Source organism: Tachypleus tridentatus, chromosome 4 (assembly GCF_004210375.1).
Source record: "Tachypleus tridentatus isolate NWPU-2018 chromosome 4, ASM421037v1, whole genome shotgun sequence".
Lineage (NCBI taxonomy): Eukaryota > Metazoa > Arthropoda > Merostomata > Xiphosura > Limulidae > Tachypleus > Tachypleus tridentatus.
This window is the reverse complement of record NC_134828.1, coordinates 85,565,426-85,591,241: the sequence shown is the minus strand read 5'-3', so window position 1 is coordinate 85,591,241 and position 25,816 is coordinate 85,565,426. Positions and strand designations below refer to the sequence as shown.

Genomic DNA, 25,816 nt, shown 5'->3' with positions numbered 1-25,816 from the left:
TTTGAAGTCCACAATGAACTTTGGTTTCCCACTAGACCATTGTTTCTCGGTATTGTTTATGAAGTCGATAACTGATAAAAAGAAACGCCTGTAACCCCTCCTATAATATATTATGTTGTAAGGATAATATCAAGTATCCTAACCATCTATGAATTCAGCTTCGTCTTTTACAAATTTATTATTGGTTTCTAGATCATTCTTTGTGAATAGTCTTGCAACCATTGGTAAAAGGCAAAATTTTCCACTAGTTACTATATTCTGCTATGACTCCTTTATATGCAATTGAATGAAAACTAATGTTTTCATCAGTCATTTCACCGTTTTCTTCCTTAACATATAATGTTATATTTGTTCAATAAAATGACTTATGTCACATATTTCCGTTCCTGCTATAATATTGGATTAGCTATTTTACCGCATATAGTAAACTCCCATTTTTTATTTTTTACCTCGGATATTTTTGCTGTTCGGAAGTTGTTAGATTGTCTCTCTCACTAGTACGTTTTTTTCACTCTTGTCGAACGAAGGATTCATCCTGATGCTTAGGTGGTCTTCTTACACTTGCTCTGTGCCTGTATATATATTTGACGCATTGTTCGTCAGTTTCTTGCTAAACACAGAGCTGTACAATGGACTGTCTGAGCTGTGCTTATCAATGATATCGAAACTTGTCTTTTAACATTATAACCCTTCAGATTTACTCCTGGACCAGTTAGGTGGAGAACTTATTTGACAGAGTGTGTGTGTTTTCTTACAGCAAAGCCACATCGAACTATCTGCTGAGCCCATCGAGGGAAATCGAACCCCTGATTTTAACGTTTTAAATCTGGAGACATACCGCTGTACTAGCAAGAAGCGCATATTAATCAATATGAATATTTGTTTCGAAGATGGCCCTTGAATTTTAAGCACGGGACATCTCATTAGCATGATCCTCTTCCCATTCGACTAATTGATATGACGGATTTACTATTATGTATTTATTTTAATATCGACGTTTGTTTCAGTTAAATATATATTTAAAAATGAATGTAAGTTATATTGTTGAATTTTTATTGTAAAATACCCCCCCTATTCGCTAAAGTTGTAGAGGTTTCTCAAGTGTAAGAATAAACAATTACTATGTGTATATGTAAATACTAGTGATTGCCAGTATTGTTTTTTAACTGAAATGGCTAAAAAATCTCCTCTCAAGCTTGTAAAAAGTAGCCATCGCAACACGCGGAGGTTCTATATATTGTTAATTTGCTACAGTTGTATGCTATAAACATCGGGAAACTGTAGATATTTCACCAGAAGCGTTTATAGATTTCGAATATTACAAATCATTTAACTTCAACGAATTACCTTTGGACGTTAAGACATTGTTTAACTTCAGCGGTAAAAATGTCCCGATAAGTTTAATGTAGCCATATAAACTCAGAATTAATTCGCTCATCGTGAACCGTCGATAACATATTCATTTCCAGTCCAGATAGAAGACTCAGTATTGTCTGTAAGTTTGCATAACCTTCATGTATAAGTCATTATTTGTAGTAACTATTTGTTATAACTGTTATTATATATTGTATTATTATTTGTATATTAAAATATTTTTGTATTAAGAAAAAAACTGAATATCAACCTTGTTGGCAAACATAATAATTTGATACATCTTTACATTCAACTAACTTCTATATTAAAACTAAAATTTAACTCAGTTTCAGGCTATTTGAAATCGTAATACGTTAACATAATCAGTTGGATGCTCATCCGAGATAAATTCTAATACGTAACACTGATTCTTAAAGTTTTATTTTCTGTTCTATCTACACCTTACTTAGGTTTCTTGGTCTATTACTCACACTTGTTATGTTATATGTTAATCTTTGTTTATCAGTGCACTGAGTGTTATCTTAGTGTTCCTTCTCTGTATCTTTTATGACTTCCTTGTTTTTAACATATTTCAGTAACTACGAAATAACTACTTTAACAGCTTTATGGTAACATTCAATCCCCTCTTTTTGTACAATATCTTAATTCTATTCCTTGAAAGTCAACTGCTTATTTTAGAAGAGGTTTAGCAAACTGAGAAAGGTTTTTTAACTGGATAGAACATATAAAAGATACATCACCACTAACAGAAGTAGTACAAATCACAATTTTATAAAATTCACTTTTAGTTTTCATGATATAACTGCTTCAGATTGAGTAATGTCCAATAAATAGCTCATCCCAAACAATATATACTGTACTTCACAATATCTAGCACAAAGTATACCAATTTGATCATGTTATGTTTCAACCTGGTCGTTATAGGTTATCTTCCATTACTGACTAGCTTACGTTATATTATATACTAAAGAATGCGCATTATACACTAGGATGAATAATCATTGTTATACATCAGACTGAATAAGAATATCTATGTCAGATTAAATTATAGATATACACCAGGCTCACATAGTAATAGACATAAAAAAACAGAAATTGTCCGCACCATAACAATTGTTGTTGTAACAAATGAATATTTTACCCCAAATTGAGTAATGATATTTATATGTCAAGTTGATTAATGATTGTCATACATGAGACTGAATAATAATAGTTAATACACTCAACTGAATATAACAGTTACATTCCAGATTAAATAATATTTTTCCTACCTATGTAAATAATTTAAACACCAGATTAAATAATAATAATTATTTATACGCCCGATTTATTAATCGTGGTTATATTACACATTGGATAATGCATTTTTAACGTTGCACTAAATAATCTAGGTTATACACCAAAACAACAATCCACTCCATAATATCAATGAAATAGCTCTCAACTACTCATTTTCAATAAAATAGGTATCCACCCTTTAGTGTCAATAAAACAGTTATCTATTTCTTAGGGTGTCAATAAAATAGCCTTCCTCTTTATATTCTCAATAAAATGGCTACTCGCTTCTTAGTGTCAATAAAAGAGAATCCACTCCATTTTCTGAATAAACAGCTATCCAAACCGTAGTGTCAATAAAACAAATATACTCTCCTTAAAGTCAATAAGACAGCTATTTGGCTTTTTCTCACAAAACATTTCCTTCTTAAATAGTGAATTCATTAACAGCCGACTAACAAAACATACTTTGAACGAAATATTTGTCAAATCTGAAGTTATTATATACTTTATCCGAACTCAATTAAAATCACACTGGAGAATAACGGTTAAAGAAAGAGATCTGAAAAAATAAAAGAGCAAAAATCACGAAACGTAATAACGAAAATAAATGAAAAAACAAGTTGTAAACTGGTTAATTATATGAACAGAACGTGAAATAAAAATATTAAAGATGCAAAAGAATGATGGATTATAAGCAATAAAGAATTTGAGTTGAAATGAGAAAAAAAAAATCGATACTTCTTCTGATAAAGAAATCTAATTTAAGCTTGTTGTGAAATATTTTCAATGGGAAAAATTCTGTAAAAATTTGCGAGTAGAATCACGGACAAAGCACATCATATATACATAGAGAGAGCGGGTTTAAAAATATCTTCTAAATATAGTGTAACCTTTTGCAGCCCACACTATCAAATCACTACAGTAAATTTCAATGTGTAAAATAGTTGACGATTTTATAGACAATAATCTCATTGAAAGATATTTTTCTGAAAAAGAAAGAATTAACAGAAACGTTTCGTGTGAAATTGGTTTTAAAAAATCATGTCACTTTTTATTTATTTCAAGTGTTGTATAAAGTAAATTTTCATTTTACGAAAATTATCCGTTAAAAATTTTTGTCACTCAAAGAATTAAACTGCTCATTAGTTGTTTGATTCATTCCAGAGCACATTAATGGTTTTTTCTTAAAACGTTTTGATGTTATGATTTATATTTTGTATTTTGGTGAAGTTACTAAAACTATCTGTCGCCGTTCCTAATTTTGAGCTGTTGAGCAGAAGGGAAGCAGCCAGAGTGCAGCACTCCACCACCTACTGTTCACGCCAAGGATTAACTTTAACTCTTATAACGCACCGAAAGTTAAATTGCTCACCAGTTCAGAACTCTAGGCCTCTATTACAGGGCAAACTAGCGCTTCTTGTTATTATGAAGAAGCACATCATATATTTTATCAAGTTAATGGTGATGTAAATATGGCACCTTCTGAACCACTTTCAACCAACGTCCAGCCATATTTTGTAACAAAATAACTTAATTGACATGTTTTCTCTTGAAATTTCCAAAGAAGTAATATTTCATAATAAAAAAGTACCTTTGCTATTTTACCTTTAGATGCATTCCACCTTTTGAAAAATGAACTTAAAACCTGAGAGACAATCTTCAGTAACTGTTGCATTTTTGGCATCCCCAGATATTGTCAGCTAAAGCTAAAAGTAAAGTCTTGTTAATCTTGACAGATAATAGGATGGTTTTCTGCATCATTGGACTTGACAGTTTGAAATGTCTGTTTCATTATAACTTAAAACCACTGGGAGAAACGATCAAAGTAGCAGATTTCTAAAGTAAGGCTAACTTCACTAAAAAACCTCTTAGGGCATTTCATGAAATCTGACAACAGATCCTTATCGGGACTACCGGGCGGCAGCGAGATGCTAATTACTGAGTAGGCCGATAATTCCTCGCCACTTTACTTTCTTATGGTTCAGTTCCATGTAGAACATCTCATCCTATATTGATTGGGTCCTAAGACGAAGTCACGAAATTGACTCAAATGTTTTGATGTGCTTACACGTGGACATAACGCTGAATACTAGTACTTGTGTATGTTTATAAACGTATTTAGAGATAGATGACCAGACGGTAATCAAAGTTTAATAGTGTAATTAAACTAGCTGATTCCGCACATCAAAGAAAGATAAAATCATTAATTCGGGTTAATTTGTAAAAATCAATAAAAAAGCTATCGGAACTGCGTTTCTAACGACCATGATAAAATGACCTTTCCCGATCAGTCAGGAAATGGAGATTACTTTTAATATTCCTGTTTTTTTAGACTCATCACTGCTAATCGTTCCCTCTTGTTCTTATCATTAGTGACAGCATAATTATAATTGTTATTGATTTGTTGCTGCTTGTCACTGCTGTACTTATCAAGAATGATATTATATTTCCATATTTAAGAGGTCCAGCATGGCCAGATGATTAAGGCGCCCGACCTGTAATCTGAGGGTTGCGGGTTTGAATCCACGTGGTACCAAATATATACGCCCTTTCAGACGTGAGGGCGTTATTATGTGACGGTCAATCCCATTATTCGTTGGTAAAAGAGTAGCCCAAGAGTTGGCGGTGGGTGGTGATGACTAGCTGCCTTCTCTCTTGTCTTACACTACCAAATTAGGGACGACTAGCACAGATAGCCCTCGTGTAGCTTTGTGCATAATTCAAAAACTAACCATATTTAGGATTTCAATTGAAACTGATAGACTTTCAAAACTATACATATCACTACTCCGTTTCACAACATGATTGTTTACACTTCAAAAGTGATTTCAAAAATCCGCTTCTACTTACGGAATTTTCTTATTTCCTTTTGTAAAATACTAAGCGATGTGCATAAAACTACATCGACAAAACTACTTTTCTACGCAGTAATAAATGTTTTCCTTTACAGCTGACTTACAAACAGATGTCAGAACTGGGTATGGGAATTGAACAAACACAGGCAGTTTCTTTTACGATCTAAATATGCGTGCATTACAGATTGAAAAACATCCATCGGTATAAATTATATTTCGTATTATAGGGATGCGTAACAGTAACGCACTAAGTATCATTAGATTTTCCCTGACACGTCTCACACATTCCTAGTTGGTGTGAATCACCACAGTAATTATCAGTAACTCTAACCGATCTAACCCGAACCGATTCCCGGCTCTGGCTGTACCGAGCTCATTCACAGATGTTTGCTAAACATCAAGCTGAAGCTTATGTGCCGTCGAAACATAATATCAAAAGGAAAGTTCTCTCAGAAATGTCACGTGAAAACCATCCTACCAGTAGGGGCCGACAAGAAAGTCGGGACTGATAACACTTGGGACAAGGGTTAGCGAAACAGAGATCTCTTGGTGGAAAAACCCCCGAATATTTCAGATTTTTCTGAACTACCAGAGTCGTTCAATCGAGAGACCATCTGGCTCGACGATGTCGCTTCTGTCAGGCTGAATCAATACAAGTCGTTGTAGCCCAGACACGTGTCACTTGTATCAACCGTTTCTGTAGTTGGTTTTTTTCCCTTGGCGACAATAAATGACCTTGTTTGAAAAGAAAATACTTCTTTGTCCCAGTGAAGTTAACTGTGAGAAGGTAATTTTTTTTCCTTGTTCTTTCTTTTTGTTTGCTTGTTTCGGTCATTCTTTTTTTTTGTTTTTTACAAATCCATTAAAAGCTAATTACAGAACATTCTGGTTTTATTTTTTAGAGTCTGTACCTTTGTTATATATATTTCCTTGATGAAGGAACCCACTGAGTGAGGAAATATTGTTCGTCCAACCTTCTCCGTTTAGAAGTTCATACCTTATGTAATCACTAATTTTTATTACAAAAACAATAACCTTCTATTCTGAGTTCAGTTAATGTCATCCTTCCTGTCACATTTATAAGCGAGACTTCAGAATATTTTGTTCGATATTCTTCAAACTATTTCACTTGCAAAATTAAAAAAGTAGTAACACTAGCTTCATTGGTGAAAGCTGAGAACCACCAATCTTAAACTGTGACAAAGCATTTTCAAACACACTAAACTCTCCTTTAAAATACGATTTCTTTTTCAGAACTTTTGCGAAAAAAAATTACAATTTTTCATGTTGGAATTCTGAAATATACCTTTTGAACACTATGTAATGACCTTCTTATCACGAATAATAGAATTGCAGAATTAGACAGTCACGCAAGTCACGCAAAACGACAGAAACATCCTAATCCCTGCTGGGCGCTTGTTTGGAGTAGTCTTGTTACTATGGTATTCATTTTCGGAGACAGGTAAAGAAGACTGGAAGGCGTACTGAAAAATTAAGAATAATGATTTTCCTTTAAAGTATCAAAGTCAAGTATTTGGTAAATACTGGGGTAAATTAATTCATATAAAGATATGCTTCGTACAGATTTAAATCACCAGTTTGAAATCACAGCATATTAAGTGAAATGTGTTTGTTTTATTTTACAGCACGAAAGCTAGAGAACCAACTTTAAACATAATTTTGCCCCCCAGTGGCTCAATGGTATGTCTATGAACTTACAAAGCTAAAAACCGGGTTTCGATACCTGTGATGGACAGAGCACAGATAGCCCATTGTGTAGCTTTGTGCTTAATTCAAAACAACAACAACAAACATAATTTTAAGATTAAGATCCGCAAAAAATCGATGTTTTAGTATAAAACTTGTATAAAACACTGTAAAAACTGAAATTGCAATAAATAAAAAACTAATACAAAGTATTTAATTTCAAATAGCCAACTCATGGAAAAAAATCTTCAATTTAACCAGGGCGTATATTCGTATTTATGTGGTAAATAACACCTATTTTAGAAACTTTAAACTAGTATCAATAGACTGCTTTTATTACGCCCAAAGACATTATGCTAACACCTTAACTGTTACATACTTACGCGTGTGTATCTCTAGAGAATAGAGTTTGCATGCAGACATAATGACTACATGATGAATATTGCTCTAAGAGAGATGACTGATCAGGGAGCTGACTTATTCTAAACACCTGGACTACTTATGTGTATATATATATATATTCATTCATTAGGGTGCGTGCATCAGGAAATAATATCAAAGTACATTCCGAACGACAAAGAAAACAGCTGTTTGAATATCCTTCAATCTCCTGTACATTATCTCACGACACGGCTGTCCTTACGTTCTGGTTGTTCTATCAGAGCAAGTATTCGCAACACATGCAAACTGTAGATTAATCACTTTCATTAGCCAACTATACCAGACAACTCTGATTAGAAATTATGATCTTTGTGTTGGTGTTCAATATGAAAACTAGGTAGTGTAGCTTATGTTCATCAAATATATAATGATGTTGCCACATAGTAAATTGATGTCTCGGAACATTAAAACAATATATTACTAAAATGCATGCTTGTTAAAACCTTTTTAACATTTTCCAGTTTGCTTATCTATCTCATTATATGTTAATTTAGTTATCTTTCTGTCTTTCTCCAATGATATTTTGATTTTTATCCCTAAATATATCTTCTGTTCTGTGTGTTTGCACATGTATCTTCTATGTATATTTCATTATATTTTATGCTTAAGGCAAACTGAATTGTCGGAAACTGACCAGATTCTGTACTTGTTCTCCATGGTAGTTAGACTTTTATTTATTTCTTGGCCCGGCATGGCCAGGTGTGTTAAGGCGTTCGACTCGTAATCCGTAGAGTTATGGGTTCGAATCCCGGTCGCATCAAACATGCTCGCCCTTTCAGCCGTGGGGGCGTTATAATGTGACAGTCAATCCCACTATTCGTTGGTAAAAGAGTAGCCTAAAAAGCGTTGGGTGGTGATGACTAGCTGCCTTCCCTCTAGTCTTCCACTGCTAAATTAGGGACGGCTAGCGCAGATAGCACTCGAGTAGCTTTGCGTGAAATTCAAAAACAAACAAACAAGCAATAATTATAAGGCTTTAAGTTTATCGAAATATTTGTTTTGTTATTATTCACAAAACTACACGAAGGTCTAACTATGCTATGCTCACCACGGGTATCGAAACTCAGCTTCTACAAGTTAGTAGACATAGCACTATGTCCCTGGGTGAAGAGGATTGAAATGTATGGCGTAAAAGTTATTTTTCATTACGTGATCAATTATGCTTCAGTACAATTGCAGTTATATTAACAACGATATTTCATGCATTAGTATTGTTTGTTTATGTGTAAGTTCTTACAAAACTCCACGAGGATTATCTGAGCTAGCCGTTTCTAATTTTGCAGTATAAGACTAGAGGGAAGGCAGCTAGTCGTCACCACACACCGCCAACTCTTGGGCTTCTCTTTTGCCAAGGAATAGTGGGATTTATCGTTACTTTATAACGACCCCACGGTTGAAAGGATGAGCATGTTTGATGTGACGAGGATTCGAACCCCCGACCTTAGGATGACGAGTCGAGTGCCCTAACCACCTGGCTGTGCCGGACGAACATATGTCAGTAACTTTAAGATATACTTCTGAAAAAATTGTTGTAGGAAAATAAAAATATAAATGTACAACTTAAAAGTACCCATTTCGTATTAATAGCAATAAGCAACACTTTCTAAAAAAAACGTTTTAAATTTTCTAACTCTTTGAACAGTAATTCACTTAATTATATTGAAGTTAATAAATAGTGTTAAAAATAACCAAACATTTTGAATTACTAAGTTATTTAGTTTGTTTTGAATATTAGCAATTTACATACATTTATATGTATATATATTTAAGCCTAAAAGTTCATTTCAAAACTAGAAACAAAATAAGAAGAAAGAAAAGTTCTTTCTACCGATATCGTGTGACAAAAATCAAGCCTTATCTTTCTCAGCTCAGTCAATAGCCTGCTGACTATCGTAACCATAGTGTGAATCGGAGAGCTTATTCGCATTTTTGGCGCAAAAACACGCTCCGCACCTTGAGGCTGCAAGTCCACTTTAAGAGTGATGGTTTAAACCTCAAATTTTAGACACACACGATAATCTGAATCATTGATTACCTCCCTTCCCTCTAGCCTATCAGCTCAAAAAATAGAAATGGCTAAAGCAAATAATTTTTATGTAATTCTCCGATAAAAATGTCGAAAATAAACAATCATAGAATTTTTTTCGATATGTGCATTTTTAAATCGAAGATATAGCGAATGAACTCAGATCGCTACGATGGCGGGTTAACACTGCAATCTTTGAAATTAAAAACCCTCTATAAATCTATCTCTAAGCGTATATATAATTGAATACCTCACATTAACAATAGGGTGTCGTTTCTCTGTTTCAAGTTTTTTTCTGGTTCTACCTGGGGAACGTTGTTAACACAAATTTTCACGTCTGACACTCGTTTCACTTAACAGCTATTATAGATCTGAAAAAATCGTTCTTATGGAAGAACTTTATCGACAGGAGAATAAAAGCCTTAGTTTCAAGCTATTATTTTCATAACTTTTAGACATATAAAATTAATAGAGATAAGTGTGAAGTTTTTCCTAACTTTTAATTAAAATGGCAAAACCATCGAAAATAATAATATTGATTTTTGATTAGTTGTAAATCTTCAGCTTTACATTTCAGTATTCATTTTATTTCAGCTTCCTTAAGTTTTTTTCTTTCCATTTTTCACCGCTAATGTTTAATTAGGCCAAAATAGGTCACTGAGTTCGTTGACGAACATGCAAGTAGTCTGTGAACACTTCACAGACGTCAAGGATACCCAAGGACCTTGTACAAACGTTAATTGATGTCAGGAATTTACCAAAGGCTGCATTTTGTAAATAAACAGGAAGAATTTCTTTTACGGTATATATATCCATAAAATTGCATCTATAGTGTAGAAAGGTTGAAAAAGGTGATGGAGTTATAAGGCATTATCCATTTTTATATGCGATTACGTATTTGAAATGGTTGGATGAATGAAGTAAAATTTTTCTTCTTTATTGGAAATTCTCATTTGTTTAAAAACAAACCCATAAAAATAAGTTTGAAGACTTTTAATTAAAGGTTTTTGATCACGTAAAAATACCCATCATATACATCTTTATGGAATGAGGAACTATAGCAATGAAAACAATTCCTAAACCAACCATACACAGAATTTTCTAAACGTATCTATTACTCCTGACGAAAAATAGAATACAAGAAAATGAAACTTCGTAACTTACATCTTCTCAACAAGACATTTTTTCTCAGGTAACTCTTACTTATAGTCTCACTGTAAAATCTGTAGTAAAATGTAAAAGTCGAACGGATTTGTTCTGTGAATATTTTGTTTATACAACATACAAAATCCAAAAATAATTTCTTTAGTGTTTTGTAAAGAAAGAAATTCTCAGAGAAAGCAACTTAGTTGATTCTCTTCCTCCTGGGATAAAAGATTTCAAAAATAAATCAAAACAAAATTTCTTGTGTGTTCTGAACAATAAATTATCAGAATAAATCAAAACGTAATTTCTTGTGTGTTCTGATCAATAAATTATCAGAAAAATTTGAAACGTAATTTATTCTATGCTTCTTAAACGAAAAATTCACAAGATAATTCGAAACGTAATTTCTTAGATTTGTTATGAACAAAAAGTTACAGAACTATTTGAAAACAAATTTCTCATATCTTTCCTAGACAAGACATTCCTAAAGCATATCAGAACCTAGTTTCTCCGTTGTCTGCTGAACAAGAAAATCCAGGATAAATAAATTAGAACGTAATTTTGCAATGTTTTTTCAGTGACAAATTTCCTCCATTTCATAAAAAAAAAACAGTGATAAGAAGTTAACGCTTCTTAAAAATCTGCAAATTTCTTTCATGCTAATCAGTTTCACCTAGTGGCTTAGTGGTAAATCTGAAGGCTTTATCATTTAAAATGCGAGTTTTGATACTTTTGGTGTGTACAATACAGACAGCCAATTGTGTAGTTTCTGCTTAACAACTAATATGTATTTCCAAGTTTTAGCTAGTTTACAATTTTTTTAATCTCTCAAGCTTTTGTACACATTGCCCATTACAAGCCTAAAGATAGGCTTCTTTCAATAAAAACAAACAAACATGTATTTCAAAATTTGTATGTCCTGAAATATTTCAAACACTGTGGCTTCTGTGGATTATAGAATATTTCAATAAAACAATAGTGCTTAAACTAGAAACAATTCGCAAAAGAAAGTTAACCCTAATAATTAAGACTGACACAGATTAGTGACTCAAGCGAGGGTTCTTAAATATCATATTTAACTTTAAGTTGTACTGAAAACTAGTCAACCATTTTAAGATTATGTGGCAGGTATTTTGTACTAAATTCAACATGAAAAACAAAGAAACATCGATAACGCTTATATAGTTCGTACTACATGGGATTAAATCTTTTAAACCTATTTTTATTTAGTGACCGTATAATGATAGTTTTATCGTATTGATTCTAAATGGAAGACAAATGGTTAAAAAATTTTTGATTGGCTTTGGTCGAATCTCTGCTTCATCCCTGGTTTCTGAGTAGTTTTTGTTATCGCAGCCCACCGCTAGTACAGCGGTAAGTCTACGGATTTACAACGCTAAAATCAGGGGCTCGATTCCTCTCGGTGACCTCAGCAGATAGCCCGATGTGGCTTTTCTATAAGAAAACACACACACTATTATTGCACTCAATGTTGACTTCTAGATTTACATCCCAAATTCTTATTTTATACATATTGAGGTACATGACCAAAAAACATAACTGTGTTGTTTAACATTATACTCGTACATAGAAATGTTTCGAAGATATAGTATTTCTAAATTAAATGTGTTTCTCCAGTTCTTCGCAAAGCAATGTTCAACTGTCTTATGATTTACTATCTATAAGTCGACTTTCATGTACTGTTACTCAAAGAGTGATTGTGATTAAAATTGACTTTAACCAGTTCTTAAATGCCCACCTTATTTCTGATTTTCCAAATATATTACACATCTCCCAGCATACTCTACTTAATGTAACTGTAGATTCTGTAGTTTAGTTGTTATTGTTTTAGGGGTCTCGTGCAAGAGCAATTCCCATCTCACTGCTTATAACTTTTTCAAATTATTCTTATAACGCTAACTTTCTAATTTTTATTTTACATTACAAGATAATACTACGTTTAGGAAATTTGTAGTATACTTTATCAAATAGGAAACTAAAGCGGTTTCTAAACTGTTTCTAAAGGTTGTATGGATATTAAATGAATGTGTGTGCTTTTGTTTCAAAACCAATTAAGGGGAATCTTCCTTCGAATAATTAGATGATATGCAAAATATTATTATAGCTCGTGAGCTAAGTGTTTTAATTGTTCTGAATGAAAACAACAACAACAAAGACTTAAAGACACCGTTAACCACATTTTCATCCATTTTTTATCTTAAAGTAACTCCGCTAAGTTTTAAACACAACTGTTTAACTCAATTCTCGAAAAAAAAGAGAGAGAAGCAAACATAGGTAGATAACAGGAGGTGTTTTAATTATATTTGTAAAAACTGAAAACTTTAACACTTCGTTTGGTTAAAATTGAGTTTACAACAATAAGTTAACAAAATTAACTAATCCAGAACCAGTAACTCAGCTAACAGAGAGAAGATAACTACGGGTGATTATCGGGGTTAGTGTTTAAATGGCACCTACAACAAATTTCGAAACCATCATAGAAGCAAACAAATAACCGCACTTTCGGCATAGCCTAACCTTGCCTACGGCATCGAGTAGGCTTGGATGAACAGGATCCTGCGCGCTAGCCAGATGTTGAAGACAAAGAAAAAAAACCAAAAGAACAGAGGTTGGATATGAATTTCCGTCACGTGAGAAAGCAGTCTTTTATAATTTGGATGCAATTTTAGCCATTTTCACGGAATCATTAAGACCAGTATTGATAAAAGAAAAGGTACATAATCAGTAACCACTCGCAGCAAATTATGAACGGCCCACATCAGTTGGTCTAGCCGTATATCATCCACGCTATCTTATTATGTTTATTTTTAAGATCTACGCAAGGTATAGTTCTTATGGATAAGTTATGGCCTCCAGTTCTAAAGTCGAAATATAGTCGTCGCTAACAAAATTTGATAAATCTCGAAAGTATTATTTTATTTACAAATGTGAATGTTGGATATGAAAGAAATATATGTATCAAAAATATGAAGAAAAAATGTTTTCCTCAGTAGAGATTATTTTTAGCCCTAAGATTCGATAAGCGGATTTCTTTCATATCCGGAATATGTGCTTGCAATATTTTAGTATATAATACCTATGGAAATTTTGAGCCGAGTATGTTTATAATGCTTTAATCGAAATGAACTAAAGCTGTTTCCTAGGAAAGCTAAGATCTTCTATAGTATACCTTACTGTTATGTATCTCATGCAACTCCATAGTCTTCAAATGTGCGATTATCTCGGTAAAACTTAGGAACTGTACGAATTAATGTGACGTAGAATAACTATTGGAATCCACCCATTGCATGTAAACTTTAGAAAATAACAGCAGATTTGGTTAAAAAACGTTTGGATCATTTTCTTAAAATTATCAAAAGATATCATAAAATGTTATTGGATCCAATCTTTTCATATTAAATATAAAAAAATCGAATTAGAGCCATTCTTCTCAGATTAAACATAATTTAATTTGTTTCCATTTTCTCAGATTAATCATAACAAAAGATAATTAGGTTCGCTCTTCTCATATTAAAATTAATTAATCAACGATAGGAGGATTACCTAAAACAACTTTAAATCTTCAGTTATCATTTATTTGAAGCAAACACAGTTCTGAGATAAATCATAATGCTGAACAGTCTTTATAAAAATACATATATAATTATTCCCAAAAAAATTTTTCAAAACCTAAGATTGTTTGTTTTTTGAATTTCGCGCAAAGCTACTCACGAGCTATCTGCGCTAGCCGTCCCTAATTTAGCAGTGTAAGACTAGACGGAAAGCAGCTAGCCATCACCACCCACCGTCAACTCGTGGGCTACTCTTTTATCAACGAATAGTGGGATTAACCGTTACTTTATAACGCCCCCACGGCTGAAAGAGCGAGCATATTTGATGCGACGGGGATTCGAACCTGCAACCCTCGAATTACGAGTCGAGCGCCTTAATCACCTGGCCATGCTGGGGTGGGTTACTATAAAACGTAATAAGTTAACAACAAGAAAGCTGAAGCTTATCGGTTGGTCCTATTATATACCAGCCAAGCATGGACAAGTGTGTTAAGGCGTGCGACTCGTAATCTGAGGATCGCGGGTTCGCATTCCCGTCGCGCCAAACATGCTCCCCCTCCCAGACATGGGAGCGTTAAAATGTGACAGTCAATCCCACTATTCGTTGGTAAAAGAGTAGCCCAAGAGTTGGCGATGGATGGTGATGGCTAGCTGCCTTCTCTCTAGTCTTACACTGCTAAATTAGGGATGCCTAGCACAGATAGCCCTCGAGTAGCTTTATGCGAAATTCAAAAACAAACAAACTGTTATATACATCTACTTTATGTGTGACAAAGAAAGTAAACTTTATAAAGAGTTTTTAAGGCTACTAAGTTCAAAGAAAATTTGTTGTCTTTTAAAATCACTCACGTAAATTAAATACTTTATTTAAGAAACTAGTTTACCTCTAGCGGATATTTTCCATTTGTTCCTTTGAAGATTCGCGCCCGCGTCGCGCTAAACGTGCTCGCCCTCCCAGCCGTGGGGTCGTATAATGTTACGGTCAATCCCACTATTCGTTGGTAAAAGAGTAGCCCAAGAGTTGGCGGTGGGTGGTGATGACTAGCTGCCTTCCCTCTAGTCATACACTGCTAAATTAGGGATGGCTAGCACAGATAGCCCTCGAGTAGCTTTGTGCGAAATTCCAAAACAAACAAACAATCCTTTGAAGATTAAGAATACAGATAACATATTTTAACCTAAATTAACAAAGTTTATTCAATAGTTTCAGGATGAATTAATATTTCTTTAAATTAAAAATAATTTTATACTGTCGTTTTAGTCTGTATTTAACTAACGGTATTTATAATTGCTATTTTATCTAAAATATAATATTTAAATTATTATTTCTGATTTTTTATCCGATCGATGGGCCAGTGATAAATTTATAGGCCTCGAACGATCGATTATCTCTCACTCACTACTGTTCTGGAGAAATCTCTAGACAGTGGTACTAAATATTTTAAGCACAAAAAATTGGACTTTATTTCAATGAAAACGATTCGCTTTTGCAAAAGTACATTTGACATTTTGTGAAAAGTTTGTTCATAATGGAAAAAAAAAAACAGATATCATTATTGAATTCAGTGTACGGAAATAACCGTGGAACATGTAAAGATTTCAAGACAATAAAACCATCGCAGGCCTGTGTTATTAGTAGCAGTTTATTTGACAAGGTGTACATATCTTATTACAGTCTTTAAGCAATGCAACTCGTAATTTAACGTCGAAACAAGTTTTGAACTATGGAACCTTAATTCAGTAAGGCTACAGGTGAAAAACAATTATATACGCCCCGTATCACACGTTCACTAATCTGTGCTAAGACTACATGCATATTACACCATATACAATTTACAACGTACGTCTGATCTTCCGTAGAAGCAAACATGAATAATGAGTTTTAAATACAACGTAAGTCGTGGGAAGGTGGAAAAAAAAAGAGAAAAATGTGATTTACGTGTGCCACTTACTAGGCTGGTGCAATAAGTCATTGAAATCAATATTAGACATGCGATTCGAAATCTGTACTCTTTCACCCACCTTCTGTGATTAGTTCAGCGCAAATATCACCTCTCGGTCGCTAGAGGTGATAAATTTCACGAGATAGCAAAAGGTTTGACGCCTGACTTTGCCCCCTTGTGGCGTTTAACATCTTCATTTTAGCCCTGTCAGCTAACATAACTTCTTGTAAGTTCTCTGTGTGCTGTTTAATCGAAGAAAAAGCTATCAAAATGCTTGTAACTTATTGGACATTTACATTTAAGAAAAGCTGCAAGGAATATTACTATTGACAACTTAAATAAGGGCTTAAGTGAGTAAGTAAATGAAAGAGTTTTTAATAGTTAAATCAAACTGCATCCTTAGAGGAAGACTTAACTCAGAACAAATAATGTCACTTCAGTAGTTTAGTTAAGTAGACATTATAGTGAAACATTTACTAACATTATGTATTAAGTAAAGCCCCTGCATGAGCAAAAGAATTATTAAAATAGTTACTTATATCACATGGTTTTAAAGTTAAAAACTAAGAAAGACGCGTTTACTTTCACACATTTTCATTCCTAGGATTTTATGTGTGAAAGCAACTAAAACTATATTAACCACACTACACCTGCAATATTAAGTGCCGAATAGGCCTGTAGCAGGACTTATTAGGCCGGATAAAATAGTTCCAAACAATGAAAATGCAGATAAGAAATGTATAATTTCATCTTTGTACCAACTGCTTTTCATTTGAAGTTCGTTAATTTTATGATTATTTGTTAGTAAGTTTTTTTGAATTTCGCATAAAGCTACTCCAGGGCTATCTGCGCTAGCCGTCCCTAATTTAGTAGTGTAAGATTAGAAGGAAGGCAGCTAGTCATCACCATCCACCGCTAACTCTTAGGCTACTCTTTTACCAACGAACAGTGGGATTGACCGTAACATTATAACGCCCCCACGGCTGAAAGAGCGAGCATGTTTGGTGCGACGGGGATTCAAACCCGCGACCCTCGGATTACGAATCGAACGCCTTAACACACTTGGCCATGCCGGGCCTAATTTTATGAGATGCTAAACGCTGTCAACACCACATGAATGTTTGGTTTGATATTGGTTTAATGGATCCACTGTCCTACACAAATTTTCGTTGATGTTTGTTTATTAGTTTACTTGCCGATATAAAATTACTTTTGTGATTTTTGGAGTCAGTTTACTGAATTCACTTTTTAATGACAAAACTACATGAGTGTTTACTAAAGCTACTTTTCGATACAATGGTGTTTGCTTTAGTGAAGCTACATTATGACAGCAAAACTACTGGGTATTTGATGTTTGTTTATTGGAGCTACAATTTTGCAACCAAATTACATTTATATTTGGTTTACTGTTAATTTACTGAATCAATTTTCTTACATAAAACAATATAGGTGTTTCGATCACTTTATTGGATCAGCTATCTGATAACAAAACGTCACATACTTTTGGTTTGCTGTTAATTTGCTCTATCCGCTGTCTAACACAAAGTTTCATAGATGCTTTGTATTGCTTTACTGAAGTCATTTTCTGATAACAAAACTACGTGGTTGTTTCTTGTTAATTTATAAGAACCACTTTCCGACAACAAAACTACGAGAATGTTTGGTGTTAGTTTACTAGAGCCACTTTCTGACGATAAAACTATAAGGGTGTTTGATGTTAATTTACAAAAGTCACTTTCTGATAACAAAAATGTATAGGTGTTTGGTGTTAATTTGCTAGAGCGACTTAACTTAAAAGACATTTAAAGTTACTCGAACATTAAGCCTCACAATGCATTCGAACGTGAGTGAAGGTGAGCAAGGACGTTTTTATAATTTGTAAGTTCAAGAATTATTTCAGATAAAAAAAACTATTCGTTTAAGAACTACGTCTACAACGTTCACTCAAAACAATGTTGTTCATTTGTTTGGTGCATAAAATTATCAGCATAAAGGCACAAATTTTAGAGAACGTTTACTCTGTATAGAAAGTATAACTCAAAGTAACTTACGTTTGTTTTTCTTTCAAAATTTTCACCTCATCAATCAACTGCATAACAAAACTGGAGTGTTAGGAATTTCGAAATACAGAAAGCCGTAAAGACGTGACACTATAGGAAAATATTTGAAAAACAAAATAAGTTATGAAAAACCTTTTTTCAAGCTTTATGTGACAGTATGGTAACTGGAAACTCTAATTATATTATTGACTCTATACTCTGGTCCAGAAGGCTGTCGTTCGTCACAATGCATCTTTAGAGAGTGCTTTGTTCTGTGTACTTCTCTTGGCCCGTCATGGTCAGATGTGTTAAGGCGTTTGATTCGTAATCAGACATCACGAGCTCGAATCCCCGTCGCACCAAATATGTTCGCCCTTTCAGCCGTGGGGGCATTATACTGTGGTCGTACATTCCACTATTCGTTGGTAAAAGAGTAGCCCAAGAGTTGACGGTGGGTAGTGGTGACTAGCTGCTTTCCTTCTAGTTTTACACTGCTAAATTAGGGACGGCTAGCGCAGATAGCCCTCGTGTATCTTTGTGCGAAATTCAAAAACAAACAAACTGTATACTTCTTAACGGAAACATCGTGTTAGTATTTTAAATTGATCGTTTGACAGCATAGTTTCTTAGTTTTAAAGAAGTTTTGTAACTTTTACCAGAAGCGATAGTTTTAAGGGCGATATTAAATCAAGGTTTTGGTACTACTTCAATATAATGGAACATTTACGATCTTATTTTTAGATGCTGAGCAGGTGTAGGCATCAACAGTTGCCACTTGTTTAGCAAGAAAATTTTATCCGATAATCAGTTCTGTCTCTAAGAGCTAACGTTTCTGTCGTTTTTACGGATTCAGTTACGACTTACCCGTCTTCTAGAATCTAGTATATGTAAATTTCTTATGTTCGTCGAAAAGTCAGACAATCAGGTAGAGAGATATTAATCTGATCAAAGCAGATTACTAAGATTATTCTATTTAGAAATTCTTAGATTTAAAGTTTATTTATCTAGAACAAAGGAGTTTTTAGGTGAATTAACTTCCAAATAAGGTGTTTTTATTTCTATTTTAAACATCTATCACATAAAGGCATGTTGTTTTTCTTTCTTTCTTTAGAAAATTATGTGGAATCAAAATAATACTTTTAGTATTGCCAAAAAGTGATATGTTTCTTAATACATTTCCCCCCCCCCAGTGGCTCAGCGGTATGTCTGTGGACATACAACGCTAAAAACCGGGTTTCGATAACAGTGGTGGGCAGAGCACAGATAGCCCATTGTGTAGCTTTGTGCTTAATTCAAAAAATAACAACAACAACTTAATACATGGCCATGGAGTATGGCCAAAAAGTGATATGTTTATTAATACATTTAGTATGGTCAAAAAAAGTGATATGTTTCTTAAGGAAAATAAATGTAATATTTTTGTTTGTTTATTTTTTGCAGTTTAGAAAGATTTTGAACTGACCTTTCTAAAATACATTTCTATTTGTAGTGTATTATTTGAATAGAGGTTATTCCCAAGAAATATATTTCTTCCACACGAGCCCCCCCCAGTGGCACAGCGGTATGTCTGCGGACTTACAACGCAAAAACAGGGTTTCGATACCCATGGTTGGCAGAGCACAAATAGCCCGTTGTGTAGCTTTGTGCTTAATTCAAAACAACAAAAATCTTCCACACGTGTCCTAGAGTACTATTACCTAAGGGGCAAACCCATATAATGTCGGTTATCCATGCAGAAAATATCACGTATATAAAAATCTGGAGTATCGTAAACAGATCTTATGAACATATACTTAACACTAGAATCAATCTGGAAAAGAAAATAGAACCTCGAAATAAAATGGTAAACAAAATATTTTTAAAGATAATTAGCTATGTATGCAGAAATACTAGTTAGTATTTATATTTTCGCGTGTGTGTGTTTTTCCATATAGCAAAGCCACAAAGGGCTATCTGCTCAGCCCACCGAGGGGAATCGAACCCCTAATTGTAGCGTTGTAAATCCGGAGACATACTGCTGCACTAGCGGGGGGCTCCATATTTTCGTAATTTTTTTTATCACACGTCTTCCTTATTGTTTCAAGTCCAACTGAAGAACAAAAAATACTGGTTTCATCTAGGGAATAATTTGTTATAAAACAGTCTAAAGAAAAACTAACAGTATTACAGTATAATACAGTGTAATACAAAATGTTCTGTATATATGTAAAAACGACTCGTTTGGGTTAAGAAAATATTTTACGTAGAGGAGCGAACAACGTTTCGACCTTCTTCGGTCATCGTCAGGTTCACAAAGGAGGTCGAAACGTTGTTCGCTCCTCTACGTAAAATATTTTCTCAACCCAAACGAGCCGTTTTTACATATATATTTTTCTCTACAAGTGGGTTTACTCGACATCACTGATTAAAATGTTCTGTTTTCTTTAATTCATATTTAATTCAAATATAAGATTGTAGATGATCCCTAGATGCATTTAAGATACAGAGTTTTAGAAAAATTTGGTATGTGCTATATACCTACAAAGATATATATGTCAAAAAATCGAACACTAGGCTTTCAGGTGTCCTAGAGGAATTTCTCGTATTGTGCTTTACGACCAATTGACTTTACTTTGGGTGTAGAAATATACTATTAGACGACCTAGAAGTCTAGTGGCCCGAACAATGTTATTTAGTCTTAGAAAAGGGCCTACTTCCTCGTCAGTAAGCGATCTGTCTGTGTGTTTATTTTCCTTTTCACTGCTGCACTCAACTATGTTATAGATTACGTGGTCTCCTTTTTGATGAGTGGGTTTAAGAGGGTCTGGTGTTCTGTGAAGAGACGCTGCTTCTATCTGTATTCAGTCAGAGCTAGACGGAAGGGTGGAGCGAGTTCAACCCTGAAATTGGCTAAGATTTTATCAGGACCCCCGTGAAATCGAAATCCTCGGGCCTCGTTCTGGTAGAATGATCCCGTTTGATGAAAGTTGAACAACGTAATTTTGGCTTCTTCCTGCTTGGAAACACACGTGTAGCGTTCTTACAGTAAAGGTGAACGAAATCGTAATCACATAAAACTTATAACTGTGTAACACGTGCCTAAAGGTCAACTTTTATTTCTAAAGTACGCGAACCAGCAAAGGATGATTTTTTTATACCGTTAGCAAACTTTCCGTGATAATAAGCAGATTTAACGTCCAACTACACTCGTCTCAAGCTTCCAGTGTACATCATTTTTATCAGATATTCTATCAGCCTTATTTCGGTAAGAAATCAAACATTTTCTTTTGAAACGTTCTACATAGCTTAAATAAGTAGAGGAAAGAACATAGCAAAAGATAAAGGTTCTTAAAGCCAATAAGTATTATGTATTGTCTGAAGAATAATTGAAATATCTAAGCGAAATAAAAAAGGTATTCATAGTTGTTTCTTTAAAATATTTTTGTCTAAATGTAGTAATTTGTCTTTCGAGTTAATGATAAATGAAATACAGTTTACAAACAAGATTTCTTATTTTAAAATGAGATATTAAAATTAGATTTCTTAGCAAAGAACTCATTCAGTGGTTCAGCTATGAATAAGCAGGCTTATTATACTACAAATCGGGTTTTTCTACAGGGAATGAAAGAGCACATATAGTGTATCGTGTAGATTCGTGATTAACAGCAGCCAAGCGTCAAGAAAAAAACGCATTTAGTACAACGCAAGCCCACTCTCACATTACTTTTACTTTGGGAGAGTAAAGTGGTAATACACAAAAGGGGGCATGTGTAAGAATTGTTTGAATAACGAACACGTTTCACGTGAATACGCAAATTTAATTGTTTATTACTTTGAAACAATATTATTTATGTAGAGTTAAATAAGTGACACATAAACACTGCTCATTTAGGGACGGCTAGCTTTGCGCAAAAATAAAAAACAAAACAAACCCGAAGTAACAAGCTTTTGGAAGAACAATGAAATCAGCCTAAGACCAGAAGTCTTGAAAACTTTCCAAATTTCCAAAAATGTACCCTGTATGTGGACGTCCACCTCGATAACCCTGATTTACCAAACCAAATGCACAGAAATTCAAGGGGTGTGCTGTCGGGTTACTTGACGTATATGTCGGGAAAGTGAAAAGATTTAATGGTTTATGGAAACGATGATGTAGAATTAAACGTATGATTTGAGATTTCATCCCTGTTGCTGAACCTTCTTGACGTTTTGACCATGCGCTGTAAATATTTCTAATTGTATAATAATTGTTAATAAGTTACCCTGATATAGTTACTATAGTAAAGCAAAGTCGAACTATAAGGATTAAATATTCCATTACAGGAGAAAATTACGGAAATATAGAACCTAACGAAAATCTTCTATGTATTTTCCATACCATGTTGAAATTATTAATCATCTAAAGACTGATTGCAAATCGTTCGTTTACTGCCACAGTCGTTCAAATGGATCTAGATCTCGTCCAGTGTTACTACAAACTATCAAATCCCACGTGGAAGGTACTTTAGTACAGTTTTCTGCTGTTAATATTTCGCTTGGGAGCAGCTTGTACATTTGTGACTTATGCTTTTTCACAAGAGGAAAATTTTTGTGAAATATCTTTCTCACAGTTGATTGGAACATGTGGAACTTTCTAGCAATCACTTTCTTGATGGAGAAGCTTTCTGAGATGATCGGCCTTCGAACTTTGACAATGATACCAGGACTATAAAGCATTAAGGGATACCATTTACATGGACGTACTGATACTTTCTTACTGAAGCCGTTCGCTATGTTATGAATACCCGTCTTTGGAATTCATGATTTCCGGTCTTTGCATCACTTTGCTGTTTGTTAAACGACGATATTTCCTGGGAAAGGGCAGTGACATCTCATCTCTCTAGCCAGAAGTCAACCCGTGGCATTTATCTACCCGTTGAAGTATTGAGTGATGGAGGAAGTTTCTGTAAATTAAATAAATGAATGGTGCCAAGGCACGTATCTGCGTTGACACAATCCTGCACCAGCATGTGGGAATCACTATTATAAAGCACTGTTAATAAATGCCATAACCTTTCTTACAGGTTAACAATATTCCCTTTTGTAAATGACTGGGGTGTCAATATGGACCCAAAATCACCTACATCGGATTTAGATAACAAATTTGCACAAATATAAAGACGTATACAACAAGTCCATACAATCACATAGTTCCCCAGTTAGTGGATATTGACGTGTATATAATTTTTGTACATCACAGTATATTCACCTACTAATTACTTGTGAAATAATTTTAAAAAATAACATATATCAATTCACATGATAAAGAGAGGAGAATTATTTCATTGAGCACGGTAAATATTAGTAGTTAACGTGTCGAACAGTAAACCCGACGGTGCATGGCTCACGTAGCGTTACTACAGTATCGTACTCGTCGCTTTGGGACCAGGAATGTTTTTAAAAGGTGACAGTCATATCCCAGTATTCAATTAACGTAACTCATTAATTTGTGGTTGGTGTTGTTAACTAGCTATTTTTCCTCTAGTCTAGTGTATCAGTTCAAAATAAAGAAAAGCCAGGCAAATACATGACTCTCTTGCGGAGATCTGCACAAATATCCAAAACAAACAAACTTATGTCGTTACCTATGACAGAATAGCTACACGGAACATACGTTGTCTGTTATGTGCCCAATAAGCTAACGAATCTTTTGTTTTATCAGGACATGGCTGCTATCACAGTGTTAATAGTTGAAATACATGAACTAGCAAGTTTAAACACTACTCAGAGATCAGTTGATTAGGTTTTTATAACCGTACAAACGAGGAAGAATCAATAGTTGGAGTTTGATATCAGCACTTGATGTGCGTTTACATCGTACGTGTGATTCTTGTGACTTATACAGTTTAAATCTACCTCCTGATATAGTTCGTACATCTAATTAATAGATGTGAAATCTGAGTGAAAGAAGCAAAAAGCGCTGTATAAGAACGTCAGGTTTAGTGACTTATCTTGGTTTACGATTATGTCAATCAGAGAATGGTATTCTCACGAAATGTTAGAAAAATCTTTTAAAATCAGAATATTTCCAATGCTTAAAAATGTTAAGGATGCGTCCTGGTGACATTGGAATCCCAGAAGCTTTAAAAGAGCAACATGAGTTGAGCATCCTGCTGTTCTTGTCCCAGCTAATACCAGGTATATATTTGGTAATAAATCAGGTTGTGTTGTAGGAAGTTCATGGAAAAAGGCAGTCTTTAAGGAAACCAGAATTAAATTTGTTACAATGTATTGTTTTTCTATGCACAACATTTCCTGTGAGTGTCAATTATGTGTGTTTTCCTTAAAAAAAAATCAAGTCAAGTTAAATCTGGTCATGTTTCCTACACTTGCTGTGTTAGAGCATAACATCGGAGCATACCATCTGTACAAAACATGACACTTTGCTATTGATTATGGGATACCACGTGTTCGAGCTTGTTTACAGTCTTTGGAATAATGCTTCAATCTTATTTTATCGCTTTGGGTATTTTAAGCCCTATTTTTTACCTAGAGAACCTTATTACCATATAGAAAGTAGCTTTATTTTCGATCAGTTTCGCCGTACTCTAAATGTCGTATTATTAATACTTCACGAATTTCGAGCGAGAACTGATATGTTGAAAGACTTGATTATCTTGAGACTGATGAAACAATTTTCGAAGTAAATTTACATACTACCTTCAATAACGTAACTGATTGAAATTGAAAAACCTTGCAACCAAATTGTTTATAATAAATATGTGCTGGACCATAGCAACATCTATAGTAAAATACATGAGAAACTATGTGGTTTTAGCTTCCGTGTAAGTGAAGTGCGAATTACTCAGAAAAATATGTGGAATATATATAATTTGGAGTACTTGATTTGTACTTTAAAGTTTCAAAACTTTATTCTGTGTATGTAATAAGCTGATATGTACATACATACACACACACACCCGTATATATGTTAAAATACAATAAACGTGACCGTGTCTACGTACCTTAAAGAATAACAACTAAAAACACTATATACAATATCTATATATATTTACATGTATACATACCTTACTGACTGATTCTTTGATTGGAATTAACCACAAAGCTACACAATGGGTTATCTCTGCTCTGCCCACCACGGGTATCGACATTCCGCTGTGCCACTTGGGGGAGTTTTACAGACAATAGCAGAAATGCGGCTAAAGTCAAAGGAGAGACAATGCTGTAATTTCTCTCTGCTCTTAAGCATCAACCTCCAACAGGCACAGCGGGATTAGTGCATAATCACACCGCTAGAAGCCGCTTTTCGATACTCTTCGTGGGAAGAGCATAGATAGCTCATTGCGTAGCTTTGTACTTAACTTCACATAAACAAACAAATCTTGGGCATTGCTGAAAATGCCCAGCCACTAACACTGGCTACTTATTTTGGACGATGCTGTTTCAAGTCCGATAA

At 34.1% G+C, this 25,816-nt stretch overlaps 2 long non-coding RNA genes across 4 annotated transcripts in view; one reads left to right on the top strand and one right to left on the bottom strand.

Annotated features, from left to right (window-relative positions):
• Nucleotides 1–11,421: 11,421 nt before the first annotated feature.
• LOC143249614 (uncharacterized) lies at nt 11,422–25,588 on the bottom strand. The gene is made up of 3 exons (XR_013027864.1): nt 25,428–25,588; nt 18,394–18,492; nt 11,422–12,282 (listed from the first exon to the last, which is right to left on the bottom strand). It is a non-coding gene; the product is annotated as an uncharacterized LOC143249614 (long non-coding RNA).
• LOC143249613 (uncharacterized) overlaps nt 21,179–25,816 on the top strand; it is a 94,829-nt gene continuing 90,191 nt past the window's right edge. For all 3 annotated transcript variants that reach the window (XR_013027861.1, XR_013027863.1, XR_013027862.1), the window contains exon 1: nt 21,179–21,625. This is a non-coding gene — a long non-coding RNA (uncharacterized LOC143249613). The remainder of the gene's footprint in view (nt 21,626–25,816) is intronic.